General features: G+C 32.6%; 1 long non-coding RNA gene across 1 annotated transcript; it reads left to right on the top strand.

Moving 5' to 3' along the window:
- Positions 1-647: 647 nt before the first annotated feature.
- On the top strand, positions 648-3,464 carry LOC140846159 (uncharacterized). Its single transcript, XR_012125073.1, has 2 exons — positions 648-683; positions 1,233-3,464. It is a non-coding gene; the product is annotated as an uncharacterized lncRNA (long non-coding RNA).
- Positions 3,465-19,813: the final 16,349 nt, after the last annotated feature.

The following is a 19,813-nucleotide window of genomic DNA, read 5'->3' as shown; positions in this document are numbered from 1 at the left end:
GTAGGACAAAATGGAGGGTTGAAGCCTAAGATGCTTATACATGGCAGGAAGTTAGGGATTCCCAGGTATTGTAGAACGCAATGCTAAGCTAAGAGCAGTTTACATCATTAGAGTTTCAATGCAATTGCATGGGCTTTTCTGAAATTCAGATGTTCACACAAATCTCTCTTTGTGAAAGGATCTCCATTAGATTTAATTTACAGAAAAATTTTAATGCCACATTAAAAAAAACCAAATATGGTGAACAGTGACAGTGAAAACTAAGTTAAGATAAAATGTACCTTAAATTCATTTGCTTCATATAAAACACTGAAAAGTCATTATAAGGTCAGTAAAAACTATCATGGGTTCTGAATTACAGATTTTTTAAAAAGAATGCTAGTCCTAAACCAAGCAAACCAGAGAAATGACATATGAAAATTGAATATATTGTTTGAATATAAGGCAAATCTTTTAATTACTTATGTTGTGGGTAAAATTGTAACATTTCCAGAATATCTTGCCAGGCTTTATTGTATTTGCATATCCTCAGGGGTGGAGAAAAGTCATCTTCATATCAATGGGTTAATTACCGGGGCAACCGAGGGCGTGTCTGAACCTGAGAGGTTAAGGGGAGGGGCCTTGCTTGCTTGCTTGCTTGCTTGTTTCAGAGCAGAGGAGAAAGACAGCCCGGACTGCATTTTGTGAGCAATAAACGGGTTTTAAACTTTATTTTTCCTTTTGATTTCGGTTTTTAGAGGTATTTTGCCCCGGGATTTCCTCTCCCTGGAGTTACATATGTGCTGTAAAACTCTAATGTTAATTACTCTGTGTGGTTCTGAAGATGAGTTTTTGAGCCCCAGGTGTTCAAGGTGTGACCATTGTAAATAACTCTGCCTCTCAAACCTTAGTATTGTAGTTCCCAAAATGAAGGCTATCAATATTATTTTTCCCATCTGCATTGTTATTTGGAACAACCAACAAATTTTTATACATAAAATATTTAAAAACTGTAAAATCATGTATGTAATTTAGTTGCTGTTGCTGTTACTACTTTTTTACAGTTCTGGATAGTTACAAAATATGTGATGCCTTTAAAGATACGGTGCAATTATAAACATTATCAATTTATGAACGGAGAGACTGAAATATTACTGCGCTGTCTTACAAATTAGTGGGGGTGACTGGCTCTTCTCAGGCGGTCAGCAAAAATTATCAACCTTTATTTTTCTATTTTTGTCATGGTTATTTAGCAGATGAAAAGCCAAATCATAGTCACTGAGAATGAGAAAAAAGCTTAAACAACGCTGGGATTGATTGGAGTATTGCTTAACAAATAGCTTTTCAACTTCTCTGGAAGAAAAATACAGTTTCCTGTCCAGAAGACTCCCGGCTTGGCCATGTGACTTGCTTTGGATAATAGAATGGCAGAGAACATGGTGTGAAGAAAGGATCAAAGTGCACTCGGTTTTGGCTCCCTACAGCAGACAAACATGTTCTTGTCAATCAGTGCTATTTCAGCCTGGGACTCAAACTGGGACACGTGGAACAGAACTTAGCCTAACAAAAACCTGCAAGTTTAGCTGACTACCACCTGAAGCAGAGCAATGCAGCCAAGCCAGCCTAGATCAGCCCAAGTGCAGCAGTTTTCTTGTATAAACAGGAGCAATCAGTAAACACTGAAATTTTGACACTGAGTTTTAAATGATTATTACTGTACTGTGGCAGTAGCTGATTGATACAAATAACTGGTCCAAATGTCCTAAATTTATAGGTAGATTAAATTTTAGCATTTAGAAGATAAAGGATAATTACTATTTGGGAAGATAATTATTTATGGGTCTAATGTTTTTTCACATCTTGTGAGTAGAGGAACCCACAGCTTTTATTCCAGAGTAGATTGCAAAAGATGATTACATAGCAAAGGTAGTTAGGGTACTTATTAGCTTGCTAGGAGAACAAAATCCTCAACCCTTCATAATAGACATGACCAGATGCAATAGTTACAAAAAATTTCTGTTCTACAAACTAGATCTTATAAATCTACAAATGCACAAAAAAGGAATAACTGCCATAATTCTATGCAACCGAGGTTTCAGTTATAAGTAAAATTCCAATATAGGTTACAAAATATTACATCTGAGATTTTGTATATATAAAAATCCTCTCCTACAGCCCTAAGAGCAATTTGAAATTTTGCTAAAACTGATAATTTCTTCACTTACTCACTGTTATTAAGAATCCCAATGCAAACTTGCTTAAGAGTAAGGATTTACTGTAGTTTCAAATTCAGTTACAACAGATTTGTCAATTTGTATATATTGCTGAGAATTGAGAAGAAAGATAATATTTAAATATAGAATGCCAATTTCAACAGCAATTTACAATTTATGCAGTACAGTATTATATATATTCCATTACAGAAACAGCCTCAAAGACTTCAAAAATAAGTTACACACTGAAAGGAAACAAGTAAAAATATTGTGTGTCTGTGTATAATTAGTGATACAAGTATGTATGTTGTATAGTTGGCATTTCCAACTAAAGATTCCCTCATATCTAATTTAATTCAATATTTTAATTTTTTTTGGCCTATGCTTTATGTTGGAAAATATAGTTTTTCTGCACATGGACTGTCATATTTGACAACTAAGAGATCTGTTGAAGCAGCTGCTCCATATTTTGTGTTACACAAAACACCAGTGCCATTTCTCTGTATGAAAAATGACTATTATGGCTAATGCCATTGAATAAAACATGGATGTTGTGCATATGTGGAAAGGCCCACATTTCGGAGATTTTTTAAAAAATAGTGTTTTGATGCATTGCTTATAAAAATAACCAAATGCTCTTACTGAATATAGATATGCCAAGATAGATTTATTGCTTTGAGTATTTCATCATCACTAGGTCTAAATCCCTGGTCAATCCCCAATCTAATCCATCAGTTACTAACCAGAATTTAAGCACAAATTTTTTTAAGACCTGAAATGTGTATATAAAATACTTTAGTGCTTAAGATTAAGTAGTATAATTTACTGCCTTAAATTTTATTTTTAAAAGCTCATCTAGGGAAGAAAGAATACTGCATAGAAACTTTTCTTCTCTTTCTCTCTTCATTCATGTATGCATTCACCAATTCTTATGTTCATAAATTAATTCATCAAAAAACGATTGAGTATTAGGTTCTAAAAATACTTTAAAAACTTCCATGTAACAAATACTGAAAAACAGTGTTGATTCAGTTTTGTGTGAAGTGTTTTCTCCGGGTTCTGAGAGTCTTATATGCCAAATTTGCTCAATTTGAAAGTCAGAGAAGTGCTGCTGTGTCTGTCATATTTCACAGCCTTAAAAAATATAGATACTCAGCATTTCCTTTTTTAAAGGTTGAATGAATGTATCATGGAAAAAGTACTATTGTATGTTTCCTACATAATATTAAGTGTTATTTATAAGTAGCTTAATGAATAAATGCATATTCATAATTGTTTACTATGTATTATTTATTACTCATTTCAATTTCATACTTATTCTTAAGTCAGCAAAGGCTAAAGAGAATCTGGAGAGCAGAGAGGCAAAATTTATACATGAATAGATAGACTCCCTAGTGACTATCTATTCATATTCTTCAGGCCACAAAGATGTATCTGATCAAAACTAATAAAATTCCTCTTATTCTCCTTAGGATCACAAATGAATATGTTATTTTAGGATTATATAAAAAAAGTAAAAGCAAGTTTTAGCAAATGTGTTTTTTCATAAATATAACCACTACAAAACTGAATGGTCTTTATATTTTCTCAGATTACTTTGATATCCATTATCTTTCCAAGCAGCTAAACAACAGTGGGTACAGAGAGGCCAGCAATTATTGCTCCTCACTTACACATGAAAAAAACAGCTCAGAGAATTAATTGGTTAGTAAATGGTAAACTTGGAATAAGAAGCTTCATCCTATTATTTGAGGAACAGTATTATTTCCAATTACATTGCTGTGGATAACGTTCATTGTATGTACTAAAATACCCTTAGTTTAGAGTAAAAACAAATTTTTAGAGTACAATATCTTTTAGAGGGTAGTGTTATTAGGGAGGCCACATTAGAATGGTAAGAGGAGCAGCTACATTCTCTCCTAAGCAAACAAAAACTAATCACCGCTAGGTCTGCCTTACAAAAAGTGCTAAAGGAGGAGAGTTTTTCAAGCAGAAATAAAAGGGTGTAATTAACATTATAAAAACATGAATGTAGATGCAAAACTCACTGGTAATCATAAATATGTAGCCACAAATTCTCTATACTGTGATGGTGGTGCATAATTCACTTACAAATCTAGTTTTAAAAGTTAAAAAAGCAAAATTAATAAACAATGACTATACCTATAATTATTTTGTTATTTAATGCAAAATATAAAAAAATGTAAGCAACATTAATAACATAAAATATGAGGGGAGAAGAGTGGGAGTAAAGTGCAAAGTTTAGGAATGCTAGAGAAGTTAACTTGATATCACTTAAAATAGGATGTAATTTTAAAAAGGTGAATAGAATAAAAACAAGATCCAACAATATGCTCCCAATGAGAGACTCACATTAGCTTTAAAGACACACCTAAACCAAGAGTAAAGGGATTAAATAAGATATTTCAAGAAAATGGTAAGCAAATTAAAGCAGGGTGTCTATAATTATATCAGACAACATAGATTTTAAGCTAAAAATGGTAGAGAAGAGACAAAGAAGGTCATTATATAATGATAAAAAGTTGGTCCATCAGGAATATATAATAGTTGTAAATATGCACCCAACACCGGAATACCTAAATATATGAAGTAAATAAAGATAGGAGAAGAAACAAACAACAGTACAATAATAATTGAGAGCTTTAGACCCCACTCTCAACTATGGATAGATCATTTAGTCAAAGAATCCACAAGAAAACAGAAGATTTGAACAACAGTATAAACCAAATGTACCTAACAGACAAATTCAAAATGTTCTATACAGTAACAGCAGAATATACATTCTTCTCAAGAGTACATGGAACATTTTCTAGGCTATATCATGTATAGGCCAAAAGACAAGTCTTAGCAATTTTAAGAGGATTGAAATCATATCAAATATCTTTAATGACCACAATGGTATGAAAGTTGAAATTAATAACAGTAATAACTTGAAATATTCACAAACATGTGGAAATTAAATAATACATTACTGAACAAACAATGGATCCATGAATAAATTAAAAGGGAAATTTTGAAAATGTGTTGAGACAAAAATAAGAACACAACATTCCAAAATGTATAGAATGCAGCAAAAGCAGTTCAAAGATGGAATTTCATAGATATATGAATTCATGTATCAGTAATCTACCTTTAAATTTAAAAAGACTGAATAAAGAACAGCAAAGTAAGTCTGAATTTGTGGAAGGAAGGAAATAATAAAGATTAGAACACAAATAAATGAAATAGCAGGGCAACAGCAGAAAAGATTTAGAAAATCGAGAATTTGTTCTTTAAAAAGTAAATAAAATTGACAAACCTTTAGTTAGACTAACCAAGAAAAAAATAGAGGGAGAACTCAATTCAATAAAATGATGAATAGAAGCGGAGGCATTACAACTGATACCACAGAAATACAAAGGATCATGAGAGCCTACTACGACACAGATAAATTGGAGAACCTCAAAGAAATGCAAAAAGTCCTTGAACCTACAAACAACCTACCATAACAGAATCAGGAAGAAATAGAAAATCTGAACATAACAGTAAAAAATAGGAGATTAAATCCGTAACCAAAACCCTCCCAACAAAGAAAAATCCAGGACCAGATGGCTTCACTGGTGGTTCTACTAAATTATTGCCAATCCTCAAATTCATCCAAAAAATTGAGGAGGGAACACTTCTACCCTGTTTTTACATGGCCATCATTGACTTGATACCAAAATCAGATAAAGACACAAATGGAAAGAAAACTATAGGCTAATAACTCTGTTGGATATAGATGCAAAAATCTCCAACAGAATACTAGCAAACTGAATTCAGCACCACGTAATGAGGATCATATAACCATAATCAAGTGGAATTCAAATCTGGGATGCAACAATGGTTCAATATACACAAAACAATAAATGTAATACATCACATATAAAATGAAAGATAAAAAACACTGATAACCTTAGATGCAGAATAAATATTTGACAAAATTCAATATTCATTCATGATAAAAACTCTCAAAAAGTTAGGTATAAAAGAAACATGTCTCAACATAATAAAGGGTATAAATGACAAACCCTCAGATAACTTCTTATTAAATGGTGAAAAGTTTAAAGCTTCTCTTTTAAAATTAGAAAGCAAACAAGGATGTCCACTTCCACTACTGCCATTCAACATGATGTAAAAGTCCTAGCAAGAAGAATCAGACAAGTAGAACAAGTAACAGGGAGTAGAATTGGAAAAGAAGAAGTCAAATTATCTCTAACTACAGAAGACAGGATTTTATGTGTAAAAATTATGAAGACTTCACCAAAAAATAATTCGATCTAATGAACAGATTCAACAAAATTTCAAGATATAAAATTAACATATATACAATTACTACCATTTTTGTATACTAACAATGAATTATCAAAAATTAAATAAAGAAAACAATCTTATTTACATAGTATTACAAACAAATAGGAATAAACTTAACCAAGTGGGTGTCAGGTTTACACTGAAAACTAAACTTCTACACTGAGAACTATGAGACATCAATGAACTAACTTGAAAAAGACACAAATAAATGTAAACATATCCTGTGTTCAAGGATCTTCATTGATCCATTGTATTACCTCTGTTCCTTTGTCAATGATCAGTTGATTATGTTTGTGTGCATCTACCTCTGGGTTTTCCATTATGTTTCATTGATTTATCTGTCTACTTTGCCAACACCATACTGTCTTGATTACTGTAGCTTTATATTAAATCTTGAATTTGGGTAGCATTGACCCTCCAACTTTTTTCTTCTTCAATTGAATACAGACTATTCTTGGCCTTTTTCCTCTCCATGTAAATTTTAAAATTAGTCTGTTAATATTCACCATATAACTTGCTGGGAGTTTGATTAGTATCACATTGAGTCCATAAAGCAAGTTGAGAAGAACTGACATCTTGATAATGTTGTATTTTCTGATCTATGAACATAGAATATCTCTCTCCATTTATTTAGTATTTTGATTTTGCTCTAGAGCTTTGTAGTTTTCCTCATATAGGCATTATACATATTTTGTTAGATTTGTATCTAAGTATTTTATGTGTACTAACTTAAATGTTATTATGTTTTTAATTTCTAGTTCCACTTATTCATTGTTGGTATATAGGAAAGCAATTTGTTTTGTATGTTAACCTTGTATCCTAAACCCTTGTTATCCTCATTTAATATTTCCAGGAAATTTTTTTGTAAATTGTTTCAGATTTTCTGTAGAAACTATCATGCTATCTGCAACCAAAGACAGTTTTATTTATTCCTTCCCATGCTATGTATTTATTGTTTCCTTTACTTGCCTCATTATTTAGATAAAACTTACAGTATGATGCTGAAAAAGAATGGTGAGAGAAGACATCCTGGTTTTTTCCTTTATCTTAGTGAGAAAAATTCTACTTTCTTATCATTAAGAATAATGTTATTTGTAAATTTCAAAAATATTCTTTATCAATTTGAGGTCATTTCTCTCCATTTCTAGTTTCTATTACTTTTTATTATCAATGGGTGTTAGATAATGTGAAATGCTTTTTTCGCACCTATGAAATCTAAGTACCAAACTGTAATTAAGTTAACTATGAAAGTTCCTATCATTAAGCTATGGATTGCTGATGCATCCATTTCAGACACCCATCGTGAATAAATGTATTGACAGCTATATGATACAACTACAAGTAAGACAACTAAATAAAGAACCAGCCTGTCCCACCCATGGAATTCCCATTTTAGAAAGCCTTGGGTAACCTAGACAACTGACAGATCAAGTTATCCCACTTTCCCCTTCTTGGACCCTAATTCCCACACTTATGTTTTAAATTCACTGATGCAGAATGAACTCACCAAATCTTAGTTGACCCCCTTCCTGACCCCAACAAAAACAGAGCCACAGTTCTGCACTCTCCTTGCTTCTAACACTGGGCCTCACTGTGTGATGACTGGGTGTTTCATATAGCTTCAAAGACTGGTGAGTAATAAATCTAGTTTTTCAATGTTTCCTAATGGTTCTTGCTGAGGTTCATCTTTCAGTCATAATAAGAACCAAAATTTCACTCCAGACACAACATCAGCTCTGGTGAAATGTCTGTGGAAGATGTCCACAAGTAGTTCAGGCCCGGAATGTATCTCAGGCATTCCAGGCTCATGGCATCATTACAGATAGGCTGAGACTGACACAGAAACTCTATTGATATGACTGTATGATTTTTCTTCTTTAGTCTGCTGATGGGATGGAAAAATCCAATTGATATTCAAATGATGAACCAGCCTCCTATGCCTGGGATAAATCCCACTTGGTTGTATTGTGTAATTCTTTCCCTACACCATCGGATTTGATTTGCTAATATTTTGTAGAGGTAATCCTGGCCTTACAGAATACATTAGGGAATATTGCTTCAGCTTCCTCTGAAAGAGACTGCAGAGAAATGGCATAATTTCCTTAAATGTTTGGTAGAATTCACCAATGATTCCATTTGGACCTGCTGCTTTCTATTTTGTAAGATTATTTGTTACTGACTCCATTTCTTTAATAGTTACAAGCCTGATCATATTATCTATTTCTTTTAGTTTGGTAAATTGTATCTTTCAAGAAATTGGTCCATTTTATCTAGGTTATCAAATTTGTAGACAGAGTTCTTACGATTCTTTCATTATCCTTTTAATTTCCATGGGGTCTATAGTGATGCCCCCTCTTTCATAATTAGTGTCCTTTCTGTTTTTCTTTAGCCTGGCTATATAGGCTTCACAATTTTATTGATAATTTCAAAGAGCCAAACTTTGGTTTCACTGAGTTTTCTCTATTGATCTGTTTTTTAAAATGTTATTAATTTATGCTCTAATCTTAACTATTTCTTTTATTTTGCTTATTTTGAATTTAATTTGATTATGCTTCTTTAGTATCCAAAGGTAGAAACTTAGATTATTGTTTTTAGATATTTCTTTTCTAATACACCCACTCAAGGCTATAAATTTCCTCTAAGCATTGAATTTGCTGCATCCCACAAATTTTCATAAGTTGTCGTCGTTTTCATGTAGTTCAAAATACCTTAATTTCTCTGGAAATTTCTCTTTTTTACACATTTAGCACATCACTTAGTTGTGTGTAACCTCATTTTTAGTTTTCTGCTTTTATTCTGATAAGTTTCCATTGTTATCTATCTTCTGATCTATATACTGTTCTTATCTTTCACTATTATTGTCAGTCGGTGAGCATTGGTCTACTAAATGCTAATGAGTGAAAGCCAAAAAGATGAGCAAATAGTGGAAGGTTAAATAGGTCTCAATACAGCAGGGATTTTAAATTTTAATCTCAGTTCAACAGAGAACTATATTGTGAAAAATTTCACATTAGTTGACAAATTTCTACTAATGACTTTCCAACTCTCTGAGCTGTAGATAATTTGGTGAATATTTTGATCACCAGTAATTGCTTATGACAATTGTAGAAATTTCTCAGCAAAACTATTGGCTTTCAATAAATGTACTAATTATCTTTTGTATATAACTTTACAATAAACAGTATGTAATAACTGTAGTAATGACCCTTAATATAAAATCATAGGATGTTATCTGTCGTCAGAGCTTTATCTGTGCTTTCTTGTTCAATGTCATTTCTTTCTTTCCACCAGTGTCCAATTTTAAAGAACACTTTGTGTCTTGGCTCTAAAATTCTGCCACTTTCCAGTTCACTGTACTCCATAATCATTGCATGATTTTGTATTCTTTCTTTTTAGATGCACACTGGTTTCTCCTTCTGGTTTATTTGGGACAAACTCTTGAGCTACCATTCCCATGAGAAAACTGTCTTTTTTAAATAGGAGCCTGACATTATTAAATATGTTATTAAATTAGCTTGGGGTATGAAAAGGAGCATAAAAGATGAATTTTGCATCTCTGCATCCTTCCTAACCAACATGTGATTCTCACAGTTGGCCATCTTGGGTTGATCCATACTGAACAACTGTTTAGTTTAAGACTAAATCTGATATTTGTTGCATAGGCAGTGCTATGAACAAAATGCAAAAATGCCCTTTGGTTTTGTGTGTGTGTTTGTGGGTATATTGGATTATTTCTTGATTTTCTGTGGTAGACAACAGAGTGTTTAAATTCATGCAATTGGCATTTTTTCAGCTCAGAATTCTTTTTCTTTCATTTAAAGTTTTGATTTCAGTTTCCTTAGTCTTTCTTAAAAATTGATAATATAAATAATGGTACATTGCTTCTCTATTTCTGACACATTTCTGACATTTTATCACTGATTTTTTTAATCTATTTGATTTTTTGTCTAAATTTTGGGTGTTAATTGTGTATTTTACAATAATTTTTTCTGTGTTGTTTCTGATCTAAACTCCTAAAACTCCTAATATTTATTCTAAAAGCATTTTTAGCTTTTCAAAGTATATCCTTACCTTGTTTTAATTTTTTTCCTGATTTCAATTTTCCTTTTTAATTTACCTGTTTTCTTATTACCTCTTCTCCTATCTTGTCTCATTCAATCCCTTCTATCTGCAAAATAAGAATGTGAAAAGCAGATGCTTTCTAATATTTATTCTGTGCTCAATATTAAATCTATTTCAAAATATAACAGTTGTGTACTGAGGATGTGAAAGTTATATTTTCCATTTTCTTTAAGACATAGGATCATTCCATAATACCCATTTTTTATTTTTCTTTAAGTCAAAGGATTATCCCATAATACCCATTTTTAATTTTCCCTGTTTATCCATCTGTGAATGATGAGAAAACTACTCAGGCCTGCTGTTTTCCATACATAGGCCTATGGATTATTTTACCCTCATTTCCTAAATACATGTTTGCTTTCAGAATCCTCTTCCCTGACGATGTATGGTAGGCTGGTAAATATACACAGCAAAATCTCTGTGTTATTGTAGATGTCTGTTTAATATATTGAATGGCTCCCCCAAAGAAGAATTTATTTCTTCTTCCACTAGAAATCTCCTGGATTAGATTTCATTTCTGAAAAATATAGTCTGCCATTTTGTATTGTGTCTCTTGATTTTAAAAAGTAAGTGACAACTGTAACTCCCAGAGTATATTAACATTTATTCAGTTCCAGTCTGTTTTCACTGTGACATTCCACATAGGGAGTGGCTTGTCTTCCTACAGGAGTCCAGCTTTATTGCTGGGAATTAATTTCCTAGGAATTTATTGACTGGGAAATGAAAAGATGGAATGGTTCTGGCCATCCTAAAAAATTCTCTTAGTATAAACAGTGGGGGAGAGGGAGGCATGGGGGTTGGTGAAGTTCAGTATCTGGGAGATACAGAGATATTAAGTGATTGTGGCAAATACGATAAAATAATCTATATTCTAGTTCATTCTACTTGTTCTGCCATTTTGCTCAGGGTGCCAGTATATAAACTAGCTCCTGGACAATTGGAACAGTGTAAATTTTGAGATAGACATTTGGGGTTTGCAAAAAACACCTTACCACTTTCTAGCAGTATGACCTTGAATAAGTTATTTTACCTCTCTATCAAAATTTCTTTACTCTGTAAATCTGGCTGGTAATTATACCTAACTCTTGAAGATTATAAAGGCATCTATAAAGGTTAAATAAACTAATATTTGTAAAATGTTTAAAGCAATACTTGAATATAATAAGTTCTGAATTATCTAATGTTTGTTTTATGTAGGTTATATATATGAATATGTCATACTTATATCACTAAACTTTGTCAGTGAAAGGTGGAAAGTTGAATCAGGTTTTTCTAGTGGTATCTAAAGTCAAGTATCTCACAGGCAGCTATTGGTATATGCATTTAATAATACTTTGGTTCTCAATATATAGTATTTGTAGGAGATCTCTTCAGATCTTTCATATATTTACCTAAGTATTTTCCCTCAAAAAAATCCTGAAACACCAACCCTTAACATTGTTTTATTCTTTTTTAAGTTAGAATTTGTATAAACAACTTCTATAGCACTCAAGGGAGTGATTTTTTTTTTCTTGGTACTTTCTGAAGCATAGTTTTCTAAGCAGAAAACTTTTTTCAAATAAGTTTTTCAGGATTGTAAACATATGTATGGAATCTAAAAATGCTGTACCTAGATATTCAGGTAAATATTCACAATGAAGAGATTGTCCTTCAAACTCAAAACATAGTCAATCAAACATCACTTGGTAGTATGAGGTATTATTTGGCACTCTTTTTCAAAAATTAAGCATCCACTATATTCATCATTGGCACCAAATACCACATATATCTAATTGTCTTTACTATGTCATGTAAAACCAGTGTATATATACTAACACCTTTTCTTAATTTGTTCAGACAAAAGTCTTTGAAGTATTATTTCCTGATTCTGGTATGGGACAGTTATACTGCCCAACCAAGTTTTCCAAGGCTCTCTTAAGGGCTTCCTTAAAAAACTTTTAGAATTGTTTTTGTTTCTCCGTTGCTTAATGAAACTGCTAATGAGAGTTTTCTCTTAATAGTTGTGTAAATCCTGTTGAATGCATATAATGTCAACTCTGCTTATTCAGATAGTCCTGTTCAATTTATTTTAAAAATCTAAAAGACACTCAACTATGGATGGCACCCATATACGTATATCGGTTTAACTGTTCTGATGGAATTTGCTAGTCATTAACCTGTTACTAAATGTGTGCTGGGCTAAATTACTCACTGAATGTGTTTTATGGAGAACAAAATCAGGAGTGAGTTTCAACCATTTTGTATCCATGGGCCAAATTTTGGTAATTTCTAGCCTCTCTTTAATTTTCTATTTATGCTTTCCCATAACAATACATTGAATCTCTAGGAGAAGTAGCTTATAAAGTGCTTTCCAATATTTGTCCAACATATAATTAAGAACTGGAAACTCTTTGAAAGAAGAATTTTAGGGAAAGCACTGTTACCATGGGATGTAAAGACAGATAGTAGGAGTCCTCCCAGTGGTTTGAGCATTGTCTAGGGACCATAGCCAGCCTAGTGGGCTCATAAAATTGATTTTGTTAGAGCTTTGGATTGATCAAATCTAGTGAAATTGACTTATAAATAAACTGATTGAATTATAGATACACCAGAAGGCCAATTTAAAAGGAAAATGTAATTTTCAAAGGATTTGTGTCATTTTCCAAACACTTTATTCATTGAAAAAAATCCTCAACAAGTATTTATTAGGTACCTACTATATGTCATGGACTAGGTCTACAATATTTTTAAAAAGATACAGGAGTTGTCTACTTTCAAAGATAATTCAAATTAACAGGGATATTGGCTATTATCCTACAGAATTTCATAAGTATAGTGTAATATTGGAAAATGTTTTTTGTATACTCCATATACCCTATTTGTATACTCGAAGCTTTAATAACAATGCACTTTATGAGCCTTATGCATATGTCTCTAGCACTTAGATATGCTTCTAAAGCCAGCTGAGTCTTTAAACAAGGATATTTCCCGGTACCATCATAATCCTGATTTTCAATATGTTCAATTTTTTTAAGACATAAAATGCTTTTTAAAGGTCTTACCCATATTACCAAAAAAGAAAAAATTTCTCATAGCTGTATAAGATTTAATCCCACACTACATGTCTACCCTCCTCTTTAAATGTATTTCTTCTGGTACATTTTTAGAGTACTTAGAGATGTTTCCAGTGTGCTCCTCAAGTTGTCCCTCTTGGCTCCATCATGAGATCTATCATTTTCCTCCTTTGTTACTCTGCTTTCTGTGTGTGTGTGTGTGTGTTTCTATTGCTCCTGGTAACAAAAACAATAGCTTCATTGAGTATCCCACCAAGCTGATACTGTTTTTACTGCTCTCTGATACGTGAGTTGAGGTGACTGTTTTATAATATCTAGGATATCATGTTTGTTTTTTAACTATCTGTTCCCGATGTCCCATTAAACTACTGTATGTCATTAAGCCTGCTTTTGCCAATATCAACTTCAGACTTAATACACCTACATACAAAGGATATTAAACGCTGCAGGTACCAATATAACTAATGACTTTTATTTTTACTGATTCATAGTTTTTCATTCCACATATATAATTACTTCTTGTGTACGTGTGTGTTTGTGGGTGCATGTGTGTGCTATATGGATGATGTCTTTATCCATTCATCTGTTGACAGAAATTTAGGTTGTATCTATGTCTTGACTCATAAATAATGCTGCAGTGAACATGGGTGGCTGATACCTCTTCAGGAGAGTGATTCCATTTCTTTCAGATATATCTCCAGAAGTGGAATTGCTGTATCATCTGGTAGTTCTATTTTAATTTCTTGAGAAAATGTCATACTATTTTCTATAGTGGCTGTACCAATTTACATTGCCACCAGTATGCAGGGCTATCTTCTTAAATTCCTTGCCAGCATTTATTTTCTCTTATCTTTTTGACGCTGCCCATTCTCACGGGTGTAAGGTGGTATCTCATTGGGGTTTTAATGTGCATTTACCTGATGATTAGTGATAATGAATGTCTTTTCATCTACCTGTGGCCATTTAAATATCTTCTTTGGATGAATGTCTCTTCAGGTCCCTTGCCCATTTTTAAAAATGGATTAGTGGCTTTTTACTATAGACTTGTATAAGTACCTTATATATTTGGAATATTAGCTCCTTTTAGATGTGCGATTTGAAAATATTCTCTCCCACTCCACAGGTTGGCTTTTAATTTTGTTGATTTTTTTTTTTTTTTGCTGTGCAGAAGCTTTTTTAAAAAATGTAATCCAAGAACAAAATGGAAAACCATCTATGCAATGGGAAAGACAAAACTGTATGATTTCATATGTGGAATCTAAAAACCCTGAATTCATAGAAACAGAATAGAATGGTGGTTACCAGGGGCTGAGAGATAGGGGAGATGAAGAGATGCTGGTCAAAGTGTACAGACTTTTAGTTATGAGATGAATGAATTCCAGGTGTCTAATGTACAGCAGAATGACCTAGTTGACAATACTGTATTGCATATTTAAAAGGTGTTAAGAGAGTAAGCTGTTAATATTATTACCATAATAATAGCAACAAGAGGAATTATGTGAGGCAGAGATGTGCGAATTAACCTTATTATGTTAAACATTTTGTGGTCACGTGTGACAAGTACATAGCTGACACCATACTCAACAATGAGAAGCTAAGGTCAGGAACAAGATAACAATATCCACCCATGTAACTTCTACTCATCTTAGCACTAGAAGTCCTAGACAGGGCAATTAGACAAAAGAAAAATAGAATAAAATAAAAGGAATCCATATTGGAAAGAAAGAAATAAAATTGTCTGTGTTTGTAGATGAAATGATACTATAGACAGAAAAATACAAACTCCATCAGAAAACCTGTTAGAACTACCAAGTGAAGTTTCAGGATACAAAATCAATATACAAAAGTCAATTGCATATCTACACAGTAACAATGTGTACAAATTAAGAAATTTAGAAAACAAAAAATGAAAAAATTGAGAAAAATGATTCCATTTACAATAGAATCAAAACTCACAAAGTTCTCAGGAATAAATTTGTCCAAGGAACTGAAAGATCTACACACTGAAAATTATAAACCAGTAATAAGATAAATTGGAGAAGACATAAATAAGTGGAAAAATATTTCATGTTCAAGAATTGCAATAATTAATAGTTAAAATGTCCATACTGCCCAATTAACAGAGTTAATGCAGTCCCTACCAAAATATTAGTGACATTTTTCTTAAAAATAGAACAAATCTAAAATTCATATGGAATTATGAAAGATCCCAAATACCCAAAGCAATCTTAAGAAAGAAGAACAAAGCTGGAGACTTCACATTTCTTGATTTTATAGTACAAATCTGTAGTAGACAAAACAATAAGGTATTGACATAACAACAGTCATAAACCAGTGGAACAGAATAGATAGGCCAGAAATAAACGGACACATATATGGCTAATTTTTGATCAAGTCACCAAGAATATGCAATGGGAAAAAAATAATTTCTTCAGTACATGATGTCACGGAAATTGAATATCTACATTTAGAAAGAATGAAACTAGAAGCAATATACACAAAAATCTTACACCATACACAAAAATCAACTTGAAATGGATTAGACTTAAATGTTAGACCTGAAACTCATGAACTGTTATAACAAATCACAGGAGGTAAGCTCCCTGACATTGGTCTTGGCAATGACTTTTGGATTTGACACCAAAAACAAAGGCAACTGAAACAAACATAACAAGTGGGACTACATAAAACAAAGACAAACAACAAAATGATAATGACACCAACAGAATGGGAAAAAATGTTTTCAAATCACATATCTGATAATGGAACTCACACAGCCCAATGGGGGAAAAAAAATCCGGTTAAAAAAATGGCCATCAAAACTGACTAATTTTCCAAAGATATAAAATAGCCAATAGTTATGTGAAAAGGTTTTCAACATAACTGATCATCAGGGAAATGCAAATGAAAAATTCAGTGGGATCCTGCTTTACACCTGTTAAGATGTCTATTATCATAAAGACAAGAGATAACAAATGTTGTTGAGGATGTCAGTTAAAGGGAACTCTTGTAAATTGTTGGTATTGTGATCTGACACAGCCACTATGCAAAACAGTATGGAGGTTCCTCAAGTAATTAAAATTAGAATGACCACATAATCCAGAAATCCCATTTCTGGATATATATCCAAAGGAAACAAAATCACTACCTAGAAGAAGAACTTTATTCCCGTGTTCACGGCAGCATTATTCACAATAGGCAAGGTACCTAAGCCATCAGTGTAGCATCCCTAGCTCCTAAAAGATGTTGGCTGTGAACTCTTTGCAGATGTCCCATAGGTCACAATTAAGTCACGCAGATGGCTGCTCTTAAGGGGTTGATGAGAAACGGCTGGAAAAGTAATACTGGAAAATGCTTTCTTGCTTTGTGTGTGGACTCTGCTATGTTGGATGTAATACACAAACCATATGTTAATGATTAATGGAGATTATGCTAATAAACCAAGACTTAAATCTAATCCTGAGGATGGATAATTTATAGAAGTTTTGTCTACATATCCTGTAAGTGTAAAGAGTTTATAACACACAGATGCATATGTAGATCTGCTGATTATCTCATTTCAATTATTCTAGAAATGGAAATGATAATGATAACCAATGTATCATAATGCTTAAGAATTATAAAAAATTGGATGTCCCATACCAGGTACCAAAATAAATTTAAATTAATTAAATATTTTAACATAAAACAAATACATAAAAATAAAAATATAACATAGACAAATAAAAACTCATTTGAAGAAATTAATTTTCATTATGACAAAAATTTGTAATCCAAAAACCTTTTATTTGACTCTATATGCATACACACACACACATTATATATATATAATGCTCTGTATCTAGCACTGGTAATATTTACATGCCAAATGTCAAACTGCAAAAGCGGGAGTATTCCTGAAAAATATAAATACAACAGGAGCAGAAAATGTGTTCTTTTTGTCCTTTGTTCTTGAACTATTGCCTTGCACATTATCAGCCTCAACAATATTAGGTTTAGTGAATAGTCTGAAAAAATAACCACTATGAAAAGAAGAAAAAATGATCAGATAATATAGACAATCTTGAAAAAATAATAAGACAGCAAATATATATTAAAAAACTAACATTTTGCGCACACACACACACACACACAGATTTGTATAACACGAATCTGGAAAATGGCTCTCAGAGAAGGTAAGACAATTATTTTAAAGGTTTTACAGCTCAGCATTTTTTTTTTTTAGACTTGTAATGACCCAAAAGGGATTCTGCCAGTGCTAGATTGGTAAAAGGGGATTTATGGTATCAGGGGAGCCCTCAACGAGCAACACCTCGGCCATTCCCGAAAGAGGCTGTGAGTCAGTCTGTGGTGCTGGCATCTTTGCAACTTCTAAATCAGTCTCATTCCCTTTTTCTTCCTATTACCTACGGAGACAATCTTCTTTTACTTCCTTTTTGTGAATGAATGTCTTACCAAAGGACTCTGGAGGGTAACTAGCTTACAAATGAGAAATGAAGAATCACACGGCTCTTCCAAAATAACCACGCAGTCCGTCTTTAGAGAAGGATTAGTTTAAGAAGGAAAAAAAAGGTTAAGCAGGATATGAGAAATTACATGAAATCCAGTGGTGAAATTCAGAACTAGGAAAGCTGTGACATACGCTTCCAGAAATGAATTACCTGATAATGGTGTCTAGAGGTTGTTGCAATGCTGAAAAAACTCTTCATCATAAATGTATTTTTCTGATGTAACATTTCTAGCTCCTAAAACATGATTGCTGAAAATTCCTTGCAGGTGTTTCACAGATTACAATAAAGGCACACAGACTACTACTCTTAAGGGGTTGATGAAAAATGGCTGGAAGAGTAATATTGGAAATGCTGTCCTGCTTTGTGTGTGGACTCGGACATGTAAATATATCACACATACCTCTATGGTAATGATGAATGGAGATTTTGCTAGTAATCCATGACCTAAACCTCAACTGGGGGATAGATAATTTATAGAATTCTGTCTTTATCATAGACCGATCTGCTGAAGAAATTAAATGTCTTGGCAATGTTTCAAGAACCACTCGAGTTTATTTCTAGGGTCTGGCATTGGTGATGTGATTATAAAAACATTTATGAAATATCATTTATACTAATATCCTAACATAGCAACAATGCCAATTACCCTTTTTTAATGTGACAATTTTTTATTTGGAATTTTATTGAAGTAATTTTAGGCAAGTTTGAAAAGAACAATTTTGCATGTTAAAAAATTGCATAGTGCGAAAAAGAACAAAAAATAGTAATTTTTTCAAAACTGCGTGCCATTTTATAGTCAATAAGTTGTCAGTCTATAAGAGAAACAGTGAACATGTAAATAAATACAGAGTACTGGTATGTATTATCGGTTATACTTGTATATTAGTTCTAGAACTGAATAATACTCGAGAGCTTAAAACCATGCAGCAGGATCAGGCATTTACATAGCTCTAATCTTGCCTCTCACTTTTAAAACAACACAGTTGCCTCTGGTTTCTTCACTCTGGTCCTTTCTAGTGCCTCTCTATCTCTAAGTGAATGGGCATCAGCTTAGGCCTCCGGGCTTTGCTTAAAAGAATTCACATTAATTACTGCTCATCAGCATTCATGATGGTGACAGATCCTGTTAGCAGTACTGTTTATTTTGTTCTCACCTTTTCTGCTTTGCTGTCAAATGGAAGAATTTTATGGTTCTTAAGGGAACAATCCTTCTCTGACCAGCTGCTTTGAGAGGAAAAAAATGTCTTCTCTTCAGTGTTGTACTGGCTTTGGTAATTCTTTGTAAATGAAATGGCACAAATGCAGTAATTAAGTCTCCTGTAATTGAGTTCATTTATAACAGAGCAGAGTTAAACCAACCAAAAAGCCATTGAACAAAATTCTGAACTCTAATAGTATTTCAAGTGCTTTCAAAGAAGACAACAAAACCTACATTATCTTCTGAAAATCACATTTGTATATTACTTGACCTAAACTTCAATTATAATAATATGTTATTACTTTGCAATAACTATTTGTGTTATTTTTTATACATGCTAGTAAATTATGTTTCGTGTTCTTTTGGATTAATCAGTTTTATTGC

Source organism: Manis javanica, chromosome 14 (genome assembly GCF_040802235.1).
Source record: "Manis javanica isolate MJ-LG chromosome 14, MJ_LKY, whole genome shotgun sequence".
Lineage (NCBI taxonomy): Eukaryota > Metazoa > Chordata > Mammalia > Pholidota > Manidae > Manis > Manis javanica.
This window is presented reverse-complemented; position numbering and strand designations above follow the sequence as displayed.